The following is a 16,301-nucleotide window of genomic DNA, read 5'->3' as shown; positions in this document are numbered from 1 at the left end:
ATCATCAATGTCTTGGCAATAGCCGAATATGGTTAGATTGGTACCAAGTTCCAAATCTGTTTCTTATGGAGTCACTAATGTTGCACACCATGCTGATATACGCAGGTTTGATTCTAATCAATGTTTTGGACCGTTTTGGGGTAAATTTTCATCTTTACTACTTGAGCAATGAGTTCAATGGATTGAAAAATGGATTGGTTCTATAACGGGAGCTCTGTTCTGCCAAATAACTATCCATGCAGAGAAAATGAAAATGTACCTTATTTTATCTGTGAGGAGTCTGCTGCGTTTAAAACTAAACAGTAAATGAATAAAAATGTTGTCAGTCTTAATCCAGGGCCAAAAGAAAGTCTTCAGTATGAATTTGCCAAACCTTTAGAGCAGACCAGCAGCAATCTGTAAAATGTGAGTGAGGGCCCTAAATCTCTTGATTTATATTAATTCCCAGAGAATGCCTCGAATTTCAAGCATCAATTCTGAAAATTCCTCCAACCATCACATGTGCAGCAAGTCATTCCTTCTACTATTTAATTGTGGGTTTCATTACCACTTATTCAAAGATCACATGATTTTCCAAAATAAAGATTTTTATAAATTTAACCCTCTCTCCAACCTATTCAGCTCTCCTGCTTGACTCAAGGCATTGGCTCTTGCAAGCATACAATTCCATTGAAAGAAAGAAGTACTTGCATTTTATATAGCACCTTACATGATCTATGGACATTCCAAAGTGCTTTACAACCAATGAAGTACTTTTGAAAAGTGGCCATTGTGGTAATGTAGGAAATGCGGCAGCCAATTTGCACACATCAAGCTGCCACAAACAGCAATAATATAAATGACCAGATAATCAATTTTAGTGGTCCTGAATAAGGGAGAAATATCATCCAGGATACTGGGAGATCTCCCCTGCCATGGGATCTTTTCAAGTGTAGACACTGTTGCAATATAGGAGCCAATCACTCTTTGCTACCTTGCCCAAATGATACTTAAGGGGTTGACTGTGGATGGGCAATGGCAGACATTTAGAGACCGCATGGATGAACTACAACAATTGTACATTCCTGTCTGGCGTAAAAATAAAAAAGGGAAGGTGGCTCAACCGTGGCTATCAAGGGAAATCAGGGATAGTATTAAAGCCAAGGAAGTGGCATACAAATTGGCCAGAAATAGCAGCGAACCCGGAGACTGGGAGAAATTTAGAACTCAGCAGAGGAGGACAAAGGGTTTGATTAGGGCAGGGAAAATGGAGTACGAGAAGAAGCTTGCAAGGAACATTAAGACGGATTGCAAAAGTTTCTATAGATATGTAAAGAGAAAAAGGTTAGTAAAGACAAACGTAGGTCCCCTGCAGTCAGAATCAGGGGAAGTCATAACGGGGAACAAAGAAATGGCAGACCAATTGAACAAGTACTTTGGTTCAGTATTCACTAAGGAGGACACGAACAACCTTCCGGATATAAAAGGGGTCAGAGGGTCTAGTAAGGAGGAGGAACTGAGGGAAATCCTTATTAGTCGGGAAATTGTGTTGGGGAAATTGATGGGATTGAAGGCCGATAAATCCCCAGGGCCTGATGGACTGCATCCCAGAGTACTTAAGGAGGTGGCCTTGGAAATAGCGGATGCATTGACAGTCATTTTCCAACATTCCATTGACTTTGGATCAGTTCCGATCGAATGGTTAGCCAATGTAACCCCACTTTTTAAAAAAGGAGGGAGAGAGAAAACAGGGAATTATAGACCGGTCAGCCTGACATCGGTAGTGGGTAAAATGATGGAATCAATTATTAAGGATGTCATAGCAGCGCATTTGGAAAGAGGTGACATGATAGATCCAAGTCAGCATGGATTTGTGAAAGGGAAATCATGCTTGACAAATCTTCTGGAATTTTTTGAGGATGTTTCCAGTGGAGTGGACAAGGGAGAACCAGTTGATGTGGTATATTTGGACTTTCAGAAGGCTTTCGACAAGGTCCCACACAAGAGATTAATGTGCAAAGTTAAAGCACATGGGATTGGGGGTAGTGTGCTGACATGGATTGAGAACTGGTTGTCAGACAGGAAGCAAAGAGTAGGAGTAAATGGGTACTTTTCAGAATGGCAGGCAGTGACTAGTGGGGTACCGCAAGATTCTGTGCTGGGGCCCCAGCTGTTTACACTGTACATTAATGATTTGGACGAGGGGATTAAATGTAGTATCTCCAAATTTGCGGATGACACTAAGTTGGGTGGCAGTGTGAGCTGCGAGGAGGATGCTGTGAGGCTGCAGAGTGACTTGGATAGGTTAGGTGAGTGGGCAAATGAATGGCAGATGAAGTATAATATGGATAAATGTGAGGTTATCCACTTTGGTGGTAAAAACAGAGAGACAGACTATTATCTGAATGGTGACAGATTAGGAAAAGGGGAGGTGCAACGAGACCTGGGTGTCATGGTACATCAGTCATTGAAGGTTGGCATGCAGGTACAGCAGGCGGTTAAGAAAGCAAATGGCATGTTGGCCTTCATAGCGAGGGGATTTGAGTACAGGGGCAGGGAGGTGTTGCTACAGTTGTACAGGGCCTTGGTGAGGCCACACCTGGAGTATTGTGTACAGTTTTGGTCTCCTAACCTGAGGAAGGACATTCTTGCTATTGAGGGAGTGCAGCGAAGGTTCACCAGATTGATTCCCGGAATGGCGGGACTGACCTATCAAGAAAGACTGGATCAACTGGGCTTGTATTCACTGGAGTTCAGAAGAATGAGAGGGGACCTCATAGAAACGTTTAAAATTCTGACGGGTTTAGACAGGTTAGATGCAGGAAGAATGTTCCCAATGTTGGGGAAGTCCAGAACCAGGGGTCACAGTCTAAGGATAAGGGGTAAGCCATTTAGGACTGAGATGAAGAGAAACTTCTTCACCCAGAGAGTGGTGAAGCTGTGGAATTCTCTACCACAGAAAGTTGTTGAGGCCAATTTACTAAATATATTCAAAAAGGAGTTAGATGTAGTCCTTACTACTAGGGGGATCAAGGGGTATGGCGAGAAAGCAGGAATGGGATACTGAAGTTGCATGTTCAGCCATGAACTCATTGAATGGCGGTGCAGGCTAGAAGGGCCAAATGGCCTACTCCTGCACCTATTTTCTATGTTTCTATGTCACACATGTGCCTTCCAGCAGGGGTCACTGAATAGCTATCAGGAACATGGCGCCTGGCTGATTTCCCTACTGATATCTAGATCAGCAGTACTGATGCAGTCAAGTAATCAAGTACTGATCATGGATGATGATGATTATCTGTAAAGCATGCACTCCCATGTTCTGCCACCAGGGAGCTCATTCCCTGAAGTCCCAAGGGATACCAGCATCCCTTGGGAGCACTGTATATAAACCGGCCACCAATGCCTGTTCCTCACTCTGGAGTGTCTTATTAAAGACTGAGGTCAGTGTAACTTTAACCTCCCTGTGTACAGCCTCATCTGTGTTCGGAACACAATAACTGGCGACGAGTATATGAATCCATCGCAAAGATGCAGCAGACTGTGGGCATCCTGGAGAAGATCTCGGAGGGTGAGGACTGGGAAGCCTATGTTGAACGGCTAGACCAGTACTTTGTAGCCAACGAGCTGGACGGAGAAGGAAGCGCTGCAAAAAGGAGAGCGATCCTCCTCACGGTCTGCGGGGCACCGACCTACAGCCTCATGAAGAATCTTCTGGCTCCGGTGAAACCCACAGATAAGTCATATGAGGAGCTGTGTACACTGGTTCGGGAGCATCTTAACCCGAGGGAGAGCGTGCTGATGGCGAGGTATCGGTTCTACACGTGCCAGCGATCTGAAGGTCAGGAAGTGGCGAGCTACGTCGCCGAGCTAAGGCAACTTGCAGGACAATGTGAGTTTGATGGGTACCTGGAGCAAATGCTCAGAGACTTTTTGTACTGGGCATTGGCCACGAGACCATCCTACGAAAACTTTTGACTGTAGAGACACCGACCCTCGCACAGGCATTTATGTCCACCAGTGATAACACCAAACAAATCTCTCAGCACACAAGTGCTACCAATGTTCACAAATTAATTGGAACTGTGTTTGCGAGCAGAAATGTACAGGGCAGAACACACAAGTCTGCAACTGCCAGCAGGCCTCAGGTGACCCAGATGACTCAGACTCCCCAACAAAGGATGAATGCAAGGCAATTCACACCTTGTTGGCGTTGTGGAGGCTTCCATTCAGCCTATTCATGCCGCTTCAAATGGTATGTTTGCAAGAGCTATGGAACAATGGGGCACCTCCAACGAGCTTGCAGACGAGCTGCAAGCTCTGCAAAACCTGCTAACCACCACATGGCAGAGGAAGATCGGTCCATGGTGGATCAAAACAATTTCAGAGAGAGGAGGCCAGATGCTGAAGTACACGGGGTGCACACATTTTTGACGAAATGTCCACCTCTAATGTTAAACATAAAAGTTAATGGCTTACCCGTAGCCATGGAACTGGACACTGGCGCTTGCCAATCCATCATGAGTAAAAAGATGTTTGACAGACTGTGGTGCAACAAGGCACTCAGACCAGCCCTGAGCCCCATCCACACGAAACTGAGAACGTACACCAAAGAGCTTATCACTGTCCTGGGCAGCGCCATGGTCAAGGTCACCTACGAGAGCACGGTGCATGAACTGCCACTCTGGATTGTCCCGGGCGATGGCCCCACACTGCTTGGAAGGAGCTGGCTGGGCAAAATCCACTGGAACTGGGATGACATCCGAGCGCTATCACATGTCGATAAGGCCTCATGTACCCAGGTTCTCAACAAATTTCCTTCCCTTTTTGAGCCAGGCATTGGAAACTTTTCCGGGGCGAAGGTGCGGATCCACTTGGTCCCAGAGTCACGACCCATTCACCACAAGGCGTGAGCGGTACCTCACCTGATCAGGGAGTGAATGAAAATCGAGCTGGACAGGCTCAACGCGACGGCATCATCTCCCCAGTGGAATTCAGCGAGTGGGCCAGCCCGATTGTTCCAGTACTCAAAAGTGATGGCACAGTCAGGATTTGCGGTGATTAAAAAGTAACTATTAATCATTTCTCACTACAGGACCAATACCCGCTACCTAAGGCAGACGACCTATTTGCGACGCTGGCAGGAGACAAGATGTTCACCAAGCTCGACCTGACTTCGGCCTACATGATGCAGGAGCTGGAGGAGTCTTCGAAGAGCCTCACCTGCATCAACACGCACAAGGGACTGTACATCTACAACAGATGCCTGTTTGGAATTCGGTCGGCTGCAGCGATCTTCCAGAGAAACATGGAGAGCCTACTCAAGTCGGTACCATGCATGGTGGTCTTTCAGGACGACATATTGGTCACGGTTCGGGACACCGCCGAGCACCAACAAAACCTGGAGGAGGTCCTCCAGCGACTGGATCGCGTAGGGCTGTGTCTGAAGAGGGCGAAATGCGTCTTCATGGCAACAGAAGTGGAGTTTTTGGGGAGAAAGATCGCGGCGGACGGCATTCGGCCCACAGACGCCAAGACAGAGGCTATCAGGAACGCGCCCAGGCCACAGAACGTCATGGAGCTGCGGTCGTTCCTGGGACTCCTCAACTATTTTAGTAACTTCCTACCGGGGTTAAGCACCCTTTTAGAGCCCCTACATGGATTATTGCGTAAAGTTGAGAACTGGGTATGGGGAAAAAAAACCAAGTAATTGCTTTTGAGAAAGCCAGAAACATTCTATGCTCCAACGAGCTGCTTGTATTGTATAACCCGTGTAAAAGACTTGTGCTAGCATGTGAAGCGTCGTCGTATGGAGTCGTGTGTGTATATTACAACAAGCTAACATTGCGGGGAAGTTGCAACCTGTCACCTATGCTTCCAGGAGCTTATCTAAGGCCGAGAGAACCGACAGCATGATTGAGAAAGAGGCATTAGTGTGTGTGTTTGGGGTAAAGAAAATGCATCAGTACCTGTTTGGCCTCAAATTTGAGCTGGAAACCGATCACAAGCCCCTCACATCCCTAGTCGCTGAAAACAAGGGGATAAATACTAATGCCTCAGCCCGCATACAAAGGTGGGCACTCACGCTATCAGCGTATAACTATACCATCCGCCATAGGCCAGGCACCGAGAACTGTGTGGATGCTCTCAGTCGGCTACCATTGCCCACCACGGGGGTGGAAATGGTGCAGCCTGCAAACTTGTTGATGGTGGCACAGCCCGCAGACTTGCTGATGGTCATGGAAGCATTTGAAAATGATAAATCACCTGTCATGGCCCGCCAGATTAGGACTTGGAGAAGCCGAGATCCTCTGCTGTCCCTAGTAAAAAATTGTGTACTGCATGGGAGCTGGGCCAGCATCCCCGTTGAAATGCAAGAGCTAATCAAGCCGTTCCAACGGCAAAAGGACGTGCTGTCCATTCAGGCAGACTGCCTGTTGTGGGGTAACGGTGTAGTGCTACCCAAAAAGGGCAGGGAGATGTTCATCTCGGATCTCCACAGCACACACCCGGGTATAGTAATGATGAAAGCGATAGCCAGACCCCACGTGTGGTGGCCCGGTATCGACTCTGACTTGGAGTCCTGTATACGGCAATGCAGTATGTGTGCTCAGTTGAGCAACGCGCCCAGAGAGGCACCACTAAGTTTGTGGTCCTGGCCCTCCAGACCATGGTCGATGATCCATGTCGACTATGCGGGCCCGTTTCTCGGTAAAATGTTCCTGGTGGTGGTGGATGCTTTTTCAAAATGGATTGAATGTGAAATAATGTCGGGAAGCACCGCCACCGCCACCATTGAAAGCCTGAGGGCCATGTTTGCCACCCACGGCCTGCCTGACATACTGGTCAGTGACAATGGGCCATGTTTCACCAGTGCCGAATTTAAAGAATTCATGACCCGCAATGGGATCAAACATGTCACCTCGGCCCCATTTAAACCAGCCTCCAATGGGCAGGCAGAGCGGGCAGTACAAACCATCAAACGGAGCCTTAAATGAGTCACAGAAGGCTCGCCCCAAACCCACCTGTCCCGAGTACTGCTCAGCTACCGCACGAGACCCTACTCACTCACAGGGGTGCCACCGGCTGAGCTACTCATGAAAAGGACACTTAAAACCAGACTCTCGCTGGTTCACCCCAACCTGCATGATCAGGTAGAGAGCAGGCGGCAGCAACAAAATGTAAACGATGGTCTCGCCACTGTGTCGTGGGAAATTGATCTGAATGACCCTGTGTATGTGCTAAACTATGGACATGGTCCCAACTGGATCGCGGGCACGGTGATATCTAAAGAAGGGAGTAGGGTGTTTGTAGTCAAACTAGACAATGGACAAATTTGCAGAAAGCACCTGGACCAAACGAGGCTGCGGTTTACAGACTGCCCTGAACAACCCACAGCAGACACCACCTTTTTCGAGCCCACAAACACACACCCAAAGGATCAACAACACCACCACCAGGAAATCGAACCCATCACACCCAACAGCCCAGCAAGGCCAAGCTCCCCCAGCAGCCCTGCAGGGCCAACAACACTCCAGCCCAGCGAGGGCACAGCCAACATACCAGAAAAGACAATTGTACCGAGGCGGTCCACCAGGGAAAGAAAGGCTCCCGACCACCTCACCTTGTAAATAGTTTTCACTTTGACTTTGGGGGGGAGTGATGTTGTGTATCTGTAAAGCATGCACTCCCATGTTCCACCACCAGAGAGCGCATCCCCTGAAATCCCAAGGGATCCCAGCATCCCTTGGGAGCACTGTATATAAGCCGGCCCCTGAGGCCTGTTCCTCACTCTGGAGTGTCTTAATAAAGACTGAGGTCACTGTTACTTTAACCTCCCTGTGTGCAGTCTCATTTGTGTTCGGAACACAATATGGAAGACCAAGGAAGCGATAGCTGAAATCAAAACCGAGAACTCTCAGCGGGTCGGGCAGCATCTGTGGAGAGAAAAACAAAGTTAACGTTTTGGGTCGACGAACTTTTGTCAGAACTGGAGAGTGTTCGAAAAGAGCACATTCTTAGCACTGAAAGGGGGAGGGGAAGAAAAAACAAAAGGGAAGGTCTGTGATAGGGTGGAAGACAGGAGAGATTAGAGAGACAAAAGGGATGATGGGCTGAATTGAAATGGTAATGCCAGAAGTTAGAAAAAGGTTAATCTGGATAGGATGTGATTGGCGGAGTAATGACCAGCTGCTATACAAGGATAAAAAAAAGAAAAGAAAGAAAAAAATCCATAAGATACGGGGGGGTGGGGGTGCGGGGAAGTGAGCCAAAGATAGTCAGATGTTATACTCTGAAATTGTGGAACTCGATGTTGAGTCCAGAAGGCTGTAAAGTGCCTAAACGAAAGATGAAGTGCTGTTTCTCGAGCTTACTTTGAGCTTCATTGGAACAGTGCAGGAGTCTGAGGATGGAGATATCAGAGTGGGCGAGGAGCGGGGAATTAAAGTGACAGGTGACCGGAAGCTCAGGGTCACACTTACGGACTGAACAGAGATGTTCAGCAAAGCGGTCACCCAATCTACACTTGGTCTCCCCAATGTAGGGGAGACCACATCGTGAGCAGTGAATACAGAATACTAAGTTGAAAGAAGTATAAGTAAATCGTTGTTTCACCTGGAAGGAGTATTTGGGGCTCTGGATAGTGGGAAGGGAGGAGGTAAAAGGGCAGGTGTTGCATCTCCTACGCTTGCACGGGAAGGTGCCCTTGGGAAGGGGAGGGGGTGCTGGGGGTGACTGCGGAATGGACCAGGGTGTCGCAGAGGGAGCGGTCTCTTCGGAACGCTGAGAGGGGGAGGGGAAGATGTGATTGGTGCTGGGATCATGCTGGAGATGGCGGAGGATGATCCGTTGAACATGGAGGCTGGTGGGGTGAAAGGTGAGTTCAAGAGGAACCCTATCGTGGTTCTGAGAGGGAGGGGAAGGAATGAGAGTAGAGGTGTGGGAAATAGAACGGACACAGTCAAGGGCCATGTTAACCACGCCAGATGGGAATCCCCGGATGAGGAAAAAGGAAAGCATGTCAGAGGCACTAGTGTGAAAGATGGTGTTGTCAGAGCAGATGTGACGGAGACGGAGAAACTGGGAGAATGGAATGGAGTCCTTACCGGATGCGGGGTGGGAGGAAGTGTAGATCATGTAGCTGTGGGAGTCAGTGGGCTTATAGTGGATACTGGTCGAAAGCCTATCCCCAGAGATGGATACAGAGAAGTCGAGGAAGGGAAGGGAAGAGTTGGAGATGGACCATATGAAGGTGAGGGAAGGGTGGAAACTGGACGCAAAGTGAATGAAATTTTCAAGTTCAGGGCGAGAGCAGGAAACGGCACCGATACTGTCATCAATGTACCGGAAAAAGAGGTGAGGGAGGGGACCCGAGTAGGACTGGAACAAAGAATGTTCCACATATCCCACAAAAAGGAAGGCATAGCTGGACAAAAAATCTGCAAAAGGACATAGACAGGCTAAGTGAGTGGGCAAAAATTTGGCAGATGGGGTATAATGTTGGAAAGTGAGGTCATGCACTTTGGCAGAAAAAAATCAAAGAGCAAGTTATTATTTAAATGGAGAAAGATTGCAAAGTGCTGCAGTACAGCGGGACCTGGAGGTACTTATGCATGAAACACAAAAGGATAGTATGCAGGTACAGCAAGTGATCAGGAAGGTCAATGGTATCTTGGCCTTTATTGCAAAGGGGATGGAGTATAAAAGCAGGGAAGTCTTGCTACAGTTATACAGGGTATTGGTGAGGCCACACCTGGAATACTGCGTGCAGTTTTGGTTTCCATACTTACGAAAGGGTATTCTTGCTTTGGAGGCAGTTCAGAGAAGGTTCACTCGGTTGATTCCAGAGATGAAAGGGTTGACTTATGAGGAAAGATTGAGTAGGTTGGGCCTCTACTCATTGGAATTCAGAAGAATGAGAGGTGATTTTATCGAAACGTATAAGATTATGAGGGGGCTTGACAAGGTGGATGCAGAGAGGATGTTTCCACTGATGGGGGAGACTAGAACTAGAGGCCATGACCTTAGAATAAGGGGCCGCCCATTTAAAACTGAGATGAGGAGAAATTTCTTCTCTGAGGGTTGTAAATCTGTGGAATTCGTTGCCTCAGAGAGCTGTGGAAGCTGGGACATCGAATAAATTTAAGACAGAAATAGTTTCTTAAACGAAAAGGGAATAAGGGGTTATGGGGAGCGGGCAGGTAAGTGGACCTGAGTCCATAATCGGATCAGCCAGGATCGTATTAAATGGCGGAGCAGACTCGAGGGGCCGTATGACCTACTCCTGCTCCTATTTCTTATGTTCTTATGACCCATGTGGGTTCGCATAGCAACACCTTTAATTTGGAGAAAGTGAGTGGAGTTAAAGGAGAAGTTGTTCAATGTGAGAACAAGTTCAGCCGGGCGGAGGAATGTGGTGGTGGTTGGGCCTCTGCTCGGGGAAGAAGCGGAGCGTCCTCAGGCCGTCCTGGTGGGGGATGGAAGTGTAGAGGGATTGGATGTCCATGGTGAAAAGGAGACGGTTGGGTCAGGAAACTGGAAACTGTTAAAGTGACGGAGGGTGTCGGAGGAGTCGTGGATGTAGGTGGGAAGAGAGTGGGCAAGGGGAGAAAAAATATAGTTAAGATAGGCAGAGATAAGTTCTGTGGGGCAAGAACAGGCTCAAACAGTGGGTCTACCGGGACAGTCCTGTTTGTGGATCTTGGGAAGGAGGTAGATGCGGGCTGTGCAGGGTTGGGGAACTATGAGGTTGGTGGCTGTGGAGGGAAGATCTCCAGAGGAGATGAGGTCAGTGACGGTCTGGGAAATGATGGCTTGATGTTCAGTAATGGGGTCATGGTCCGGGGGAGGTAGGAGGAGGTGTCAGAGAGTTGGTGATCAGCCAAACAACAGCACCACCCTTGTCAGCAGGTTTGATGACAAGGTTGGGGTTGGATCTGAGCAAGTGGAGTGCTGCAATTTCAGAGGGAGGGAGGTTGGAGTGAGTGAGGGGAGCAGAGAAATTGAGATGGCCAGTGTCCTGTTGGCAGTTTGCAATGAAGCGGTCTAGAGAGGGTAAGAGGCCAGAGGGAGGGGTCGAGGTAGAGCGAGAATTCTGAAAATGTGAGAAAGGGTCAGCTGTATGGGGGGGGAAGACTCCTGGCCGATGAGGTGGGCACGGAGGCGAAGGCGGCTGAAAAAGAGCTCAGCAGCGTGCCGAACTTGAAATTCATTGAGGTGGGGGCGTAAGGGGATGAAGCTCAGGCCTTTGCTTAGGACTGATCGTTCGGGGTCAGAGAGGGGAAGGTCAGTGGGGATAGTGAAAACACGGCGGGGGTGGGATTGGAAGAAGGGATGGGATCAGAGGGAAGTATGGGGGAAGAAGGTTCCGGAGGGGCATTGGTGTCCAAGAGTTGTTGAAGTTTACGATCCTTGATACCTGAAAGGAAGGAAAAAAGTTTTTGGTTAAAGTGCCGGATGAGGTGAAGGATGAAATGGAACTGCAGACCAGGACAGCTGAGAGATAGAGTGAGTCAGTGCTGCTGAAGAGAGAGGGCGAGAGCGTGCATGTGGTGGTGTACAGGTCCCAGGATGTGGGCAGTGGTTTGAGGAATGTTGAATATCTCGGAGATATCTGTAATCCTGGGTGGATCCAAAACATGAGGGGTGGGAATCCACGTGGATTAAGTCTGAGGCGGAAACAATTACTGAGGAAAGAGACGTGGCTGTGAAAGTGAGTCTTGGCAGATATTCGATCAAACACGAGAAGGGAAACAGAAAGCAAGGTAAAAGAGACAAATGGAAATCCCGTCTGAGGGAAGAGCAGAACGTCCTTAGGTGGGCATTCCTAGAAGAGAAGTGGCAGTGAATTAAACACTAACACAAAAACAAAATACTGCCGTTACTGGAATCTGAAATAAAAACAGAGAATGCTGGAACTCTCAGCAGATCGTGTCAGGGGATGACCCTTCGTCAGAACTGCCACATGTTCGAAAAGAACACATTCTTAAAGGGGGAGGGGAAGAAAGAACAAAAGGGAAGGTTGGTGTTGGGTGGAAGGCAGGAGAGATTAGAGATAGCTGATGCACTTAGCATAATTATACAAATCTCTTTGGAAATAGAAGTTGTACTAAAGATCTGAAGGGTGAAAAATCTTACACCTCTGTTCAAGAAAGGGAAAAGGGATTAGCACAGAAATTATAGGCAAATTAGTCTTACCTTGGTTATGTGAAATTCTAGGCCTGGGTTTTGCACCTCTGCACTCTCTACCCGTTAAAGTGAAAGGGCACAAAACTGAGCTGGGAATTGCAGAAGCAACAAACCCAGGCCCTCGAGTCTATAATACGGGATGTTAGATTAGAGACACGGACTAATCCGGACACGCAGCATGTATTTGCAATGGTTAGACTCATTTAATTGAATACTTTGAGGAAGCCAAACTGTATAGATAAAAGGAATTCAATGGACGTTGTATATCTGGATTTTCAGAAGGCCATATAAGAGACTGGTGACATAAATTAATTAACAAGGTATTTAAAGAGAATGTAGCTGCCCCTAATGGCTAGGAAATAAAAACAAAGAGTAGGTGTAAATGGATGACTTTTTGGATTGATGGGTAATGGTTAAAAGAAAATGGATTATAGATTGAGGATTAGTAATAGTAGAATGAAGAAATTTTTATACAGAGAAATATTAGAACATGGAATGCATCACCATAAGTGACTTCTGTGTCAGAGGGTATATCATTTGAAAGGGAATCGGAATAGTATTTGAAAAGGTACAATAGAAAAGAATATGGGAAAGAGCAGGAAAACTGGATTGGAGTGGTCGGCTCCAGTTGAAGAGCTAGAACTAGCAGAGGATTCCTTCTATGCTGTAAATTCTATGACCATACAAATGCATTGAGGTCTGAGGTCCCCAATTTGAAAACTTATGCATCATAATGCCAGCCAGCCCCTGATATGATGGTATTCCTGATTCTGAACTAGCCACCATATATGTTAATTCCAGGACTGCCTGCAATGCAGTCTTACTGAATTTACATTGGTGTTCCAGAAAGTGGCACCTGTCCATTACATGTAACAAATGAGATTCACTATCGAAGGGTGTCCCTACAATACCATATTTGTAGGGCACTAGAAATACTGAAGGGTGGTCACCTCCAAGGAATCTGAGATGTAAGCATACAAAATGTTTCAAACGTTCAAACAATTCTCTATGCATGCAGTCAGACTGGCATGGTCTCGTCATAATTTTCTTGGGATTTATTGATAATGAAAGGCTGTCTTTGCTCATGGTTAGAAAGTTGAAAAAACGTCTCATTTTAATTTATTTGTCTCAAAATGCTGATGCTGTCTTTTTGGTGCCTACTCCATCATTTGAAGCTAGAACCCTCAAGCTGCTTAACTGGTCTTCTCAAACACTGCACAACTACCTTAGCAACCTCTTTGTAATTTTCTTGCAAAGTTCAACATTTCTGTTCAGACATAATTACTCTTCCTCTGGTTGCAATCTTTAATCTGGTTCAATTTAAAACCAGAATTTTTAGTCCACAGTGTTTGAAAGGAAACTTTGTGTAAGGACCATGTTGTAAGTTTTGAAGTAGAGCCGACAGAGAGTTTCCTCTGAGGAAAGAAAATGCGAAAAGGCGACGTCTCCGAGGGGACCTTATAAAATGCTTATTTGGTTGGAGAAGATAAGCCCGGAAGAGTACTTGCGGATTTACCACGGCAACATGACGAGACTCACAGCTGCAAAGCAGTTTAGGGCAGGCACCCTAAAATATCTTTGCACAGATGGTGATGAACAGTTAGAGCAGGTTGCCAGGAATAGTGGCTGAGACCAGGACATTGAAATCATTTAAGAAACAGCTAGGAGCTCGTCTTCTGGAAGGGCGAAATTAGAATGAGTCAGATTTCTTTCTTCAATCAAACCCATCTTGTAATTTTTTTTTGTAATTGCACAGATGAAACAATTTTTAGACCCTATGTAAACGGACATTGGCGACTCATTAATGGAGAAGGGTGAAGTCAGTGGTTTATGTATCTCAAAGTTAAATTATCTGAAGCTCATGAGAAGCCAAGCTATTTCAATAAGAGGGCAGAGACATTGTGATTAACCCTTTTGCAAATATGTTAATCTGTCAGAGTTGAAGTTTTGTTTACTTTATTTTCTTCAGTTTTCCCCTCATCTATTCCCTTCCTCCCTTATCTTCTTGCCATCGCCATGCATTCTCTTCCAGAATGGTAGGCCTAGATTTTCCGATCAGCGCTATCTCAATGCGAACCAACTTAACTTGAATGGGCTAACATTGTTGTTAACATTATGGTATTTTGAAAATCTAGACTATCAAGTTCTCTGTTGGCATCTGTCATCAAAACTGGTACATGCTGAGTTGATGGGATGTCATCTTCTAAGCACTTGTTTGTTGGACAAATCCTCTATTTATCAGTGGCTTTTCCCAAATTTAAAGCTTGCTTTCACAACTGCTGGTAGACACTCAGGATCACATGACACAGGACCTTTCACAAAAAATGTGCATCAAAATACACAAGGCTATGTGAAAATCTCACCGTGTTGGGGTTCTCGGGTTGAGGATCAGTAGGTATGTTCTATATACTTCGTTATATAGAAAAAAGTACAGTGAATGCTGGCATAGTGTCTCAGCTATGTCACTTATGAGGCAGTGGTTTTGGTGGCAAGTGGGGCGTGGGCCTCCCGAAAATGGCGGCCAGGCGGCGGTGTCAAGCGGCCGCTGACTACCGGTCCAATGGCTGTTGCCAGCGACATTCACCTCGGGGGGTTTTCTGCTGGTCCCCACTTCCGCCCCGTTGCTGCTGACCATCCGAAGTGTGTCATCAAAGGGCGCACCTCCATGGCACCCCTTCCGCGAAATTTAGCTGGAAAAATCATAGATCTGCCGCGTGGTGCCCCCGAAAGTCTTTTTTGCCGGTGCACCTTCCTTTCACTCAGTGAGCCACGACAGTGTGGTGGCCCTCCAAGGGGAAGGCACATTGCCATGGCGGCCATGTTTTTTTTGCCAGCCGACTTCCTGATTGGCCGGACAATTATGGCCCTGGGTTCAGCCGGGCCGCCAGCAGGCAGCCTGGGACCCCCTCTTGGGTGCCAGGCCGGTGGCCCGGCTAAAACCCTCCCTGGTGGCTTGGTGGGCCGAAGCTAAATAATCGCTGGTTCTCTCCCTTTTAAATGAGGAGAGAGATGTGGTGACACATTGACAGCAGCTCCGCTCCGCTGCTGAGTGACAGTGATGGAAACTCCGTCCTGCCCCTCACCAGCACTTACCCCATTACCACCGACTTCCAGTCAGCTCCAAAAAAATTGCCAAAGAGCTAAAAATCAATCAAGAGTCCACCTGGTCTGACGTGACGGTAAAAACACTTTGAAAACGGTAGGTGTGCCAGGTTTCCAGCAACGGTGAATTTCTACCACTTGATTTCAAGACAGCTAAATAAAAAATACTACTTAGCAGTAACACTTCAGCAATAGAATTAGCCCAATTGTGTTGCTGGCAAGACAGAGACTATATATGTCAACATTGAGCATTGGGCTCATGGTGATGAGAATGATCATTCTTATCCTCAGCGTAATTTACCTTCCAATTTAACTACCTACTACCTAACATTGGCAAGGGAGTATGAGAAGACACAAAGAAAGGTTTATTGAAATGATCTCCAAGATGCTACAATATGAGCTTTCAACCCTCGACTAGTATTCATCAATGAAGATGGGCAGGAGATCATAAGGCTGTGTTTGACACTGCAGATATTCAGCTGTAGAGTCCTAACTATATTGGAATGAGTACTGAGGTACATATTAGGTGTGTCTCATACAAGTGATTGAAACGGTTTATATGATCCCAATGTTGGAAAAATGAATAGACCGCCTTCGTTCCAACCAGGCCGTCAGGTTGCAGGCTGGCTACAGGGTGACAAGGGCTGTCCTCGTCAGACTTGGCCATTAACTCCAGTCAGGTACCCGGACACAGCTGTAGAGCACACCTACAACAAGAGCTACATTGTCACCAGAATTGTCATCGTGCAGGCAATTGGCCTGCTCAAGAAACACTTCCACTGCCTCAACCATTTGGGAGAAGCTTTGCAGTACAGCCCTGAGTGGGTATCCAGATTTGTAGTTGCCCGCTGCATTCACCATAACTTGGCCATCATGAGGGACCAGCCCATACTTTCTTACCTGGCTTTACCTGACCTTAGAGCAATTAATGTCACGAGAAATGTTCCATTTTTCCCAGCACTAGTATCACACTGATAAACACAAAGTTTGCAATTTGTTTTATTGATATTACATTCATATTTCTGCAGCTG

At 46.9% G+C, this 16,301-nt stretch overlaps 1 protein-coding gene across 2 annotated transcripts in view; it reads left to right on the top strand.

The window, feature by feature from the left end:
* The window catches only part of dennd2b (DENN domain containing 2B), a 489,686-nt gene that overhangs the window by 356,422 nt on the left and 116,963 nt on the right, over positions 1 to 16,301 (top strand). The window lies entirely within an intron of this gene.

This window comes from Pristiophorus japonicus, chromosome 14 (assembly GCF_044704955.1).
Source record: "Pristiophorus japonicus isolate sPriJap1 chromosome 14, sPriJap1.hap1, whole genome shotgun sequence".
In the NCBI taxonomy this organism is placed as follows: domain Eukaryota; kingdom Metazoa; phylum Chordata; class Chondrichthyes; family Pristiophoridae; genus Pristiophorus; species Pristiophorus japonicus.
Note: the sequence above shows the minus strand (reverse complement) of the source record. Positions and strands in the feature narration are given on the sequence as shown.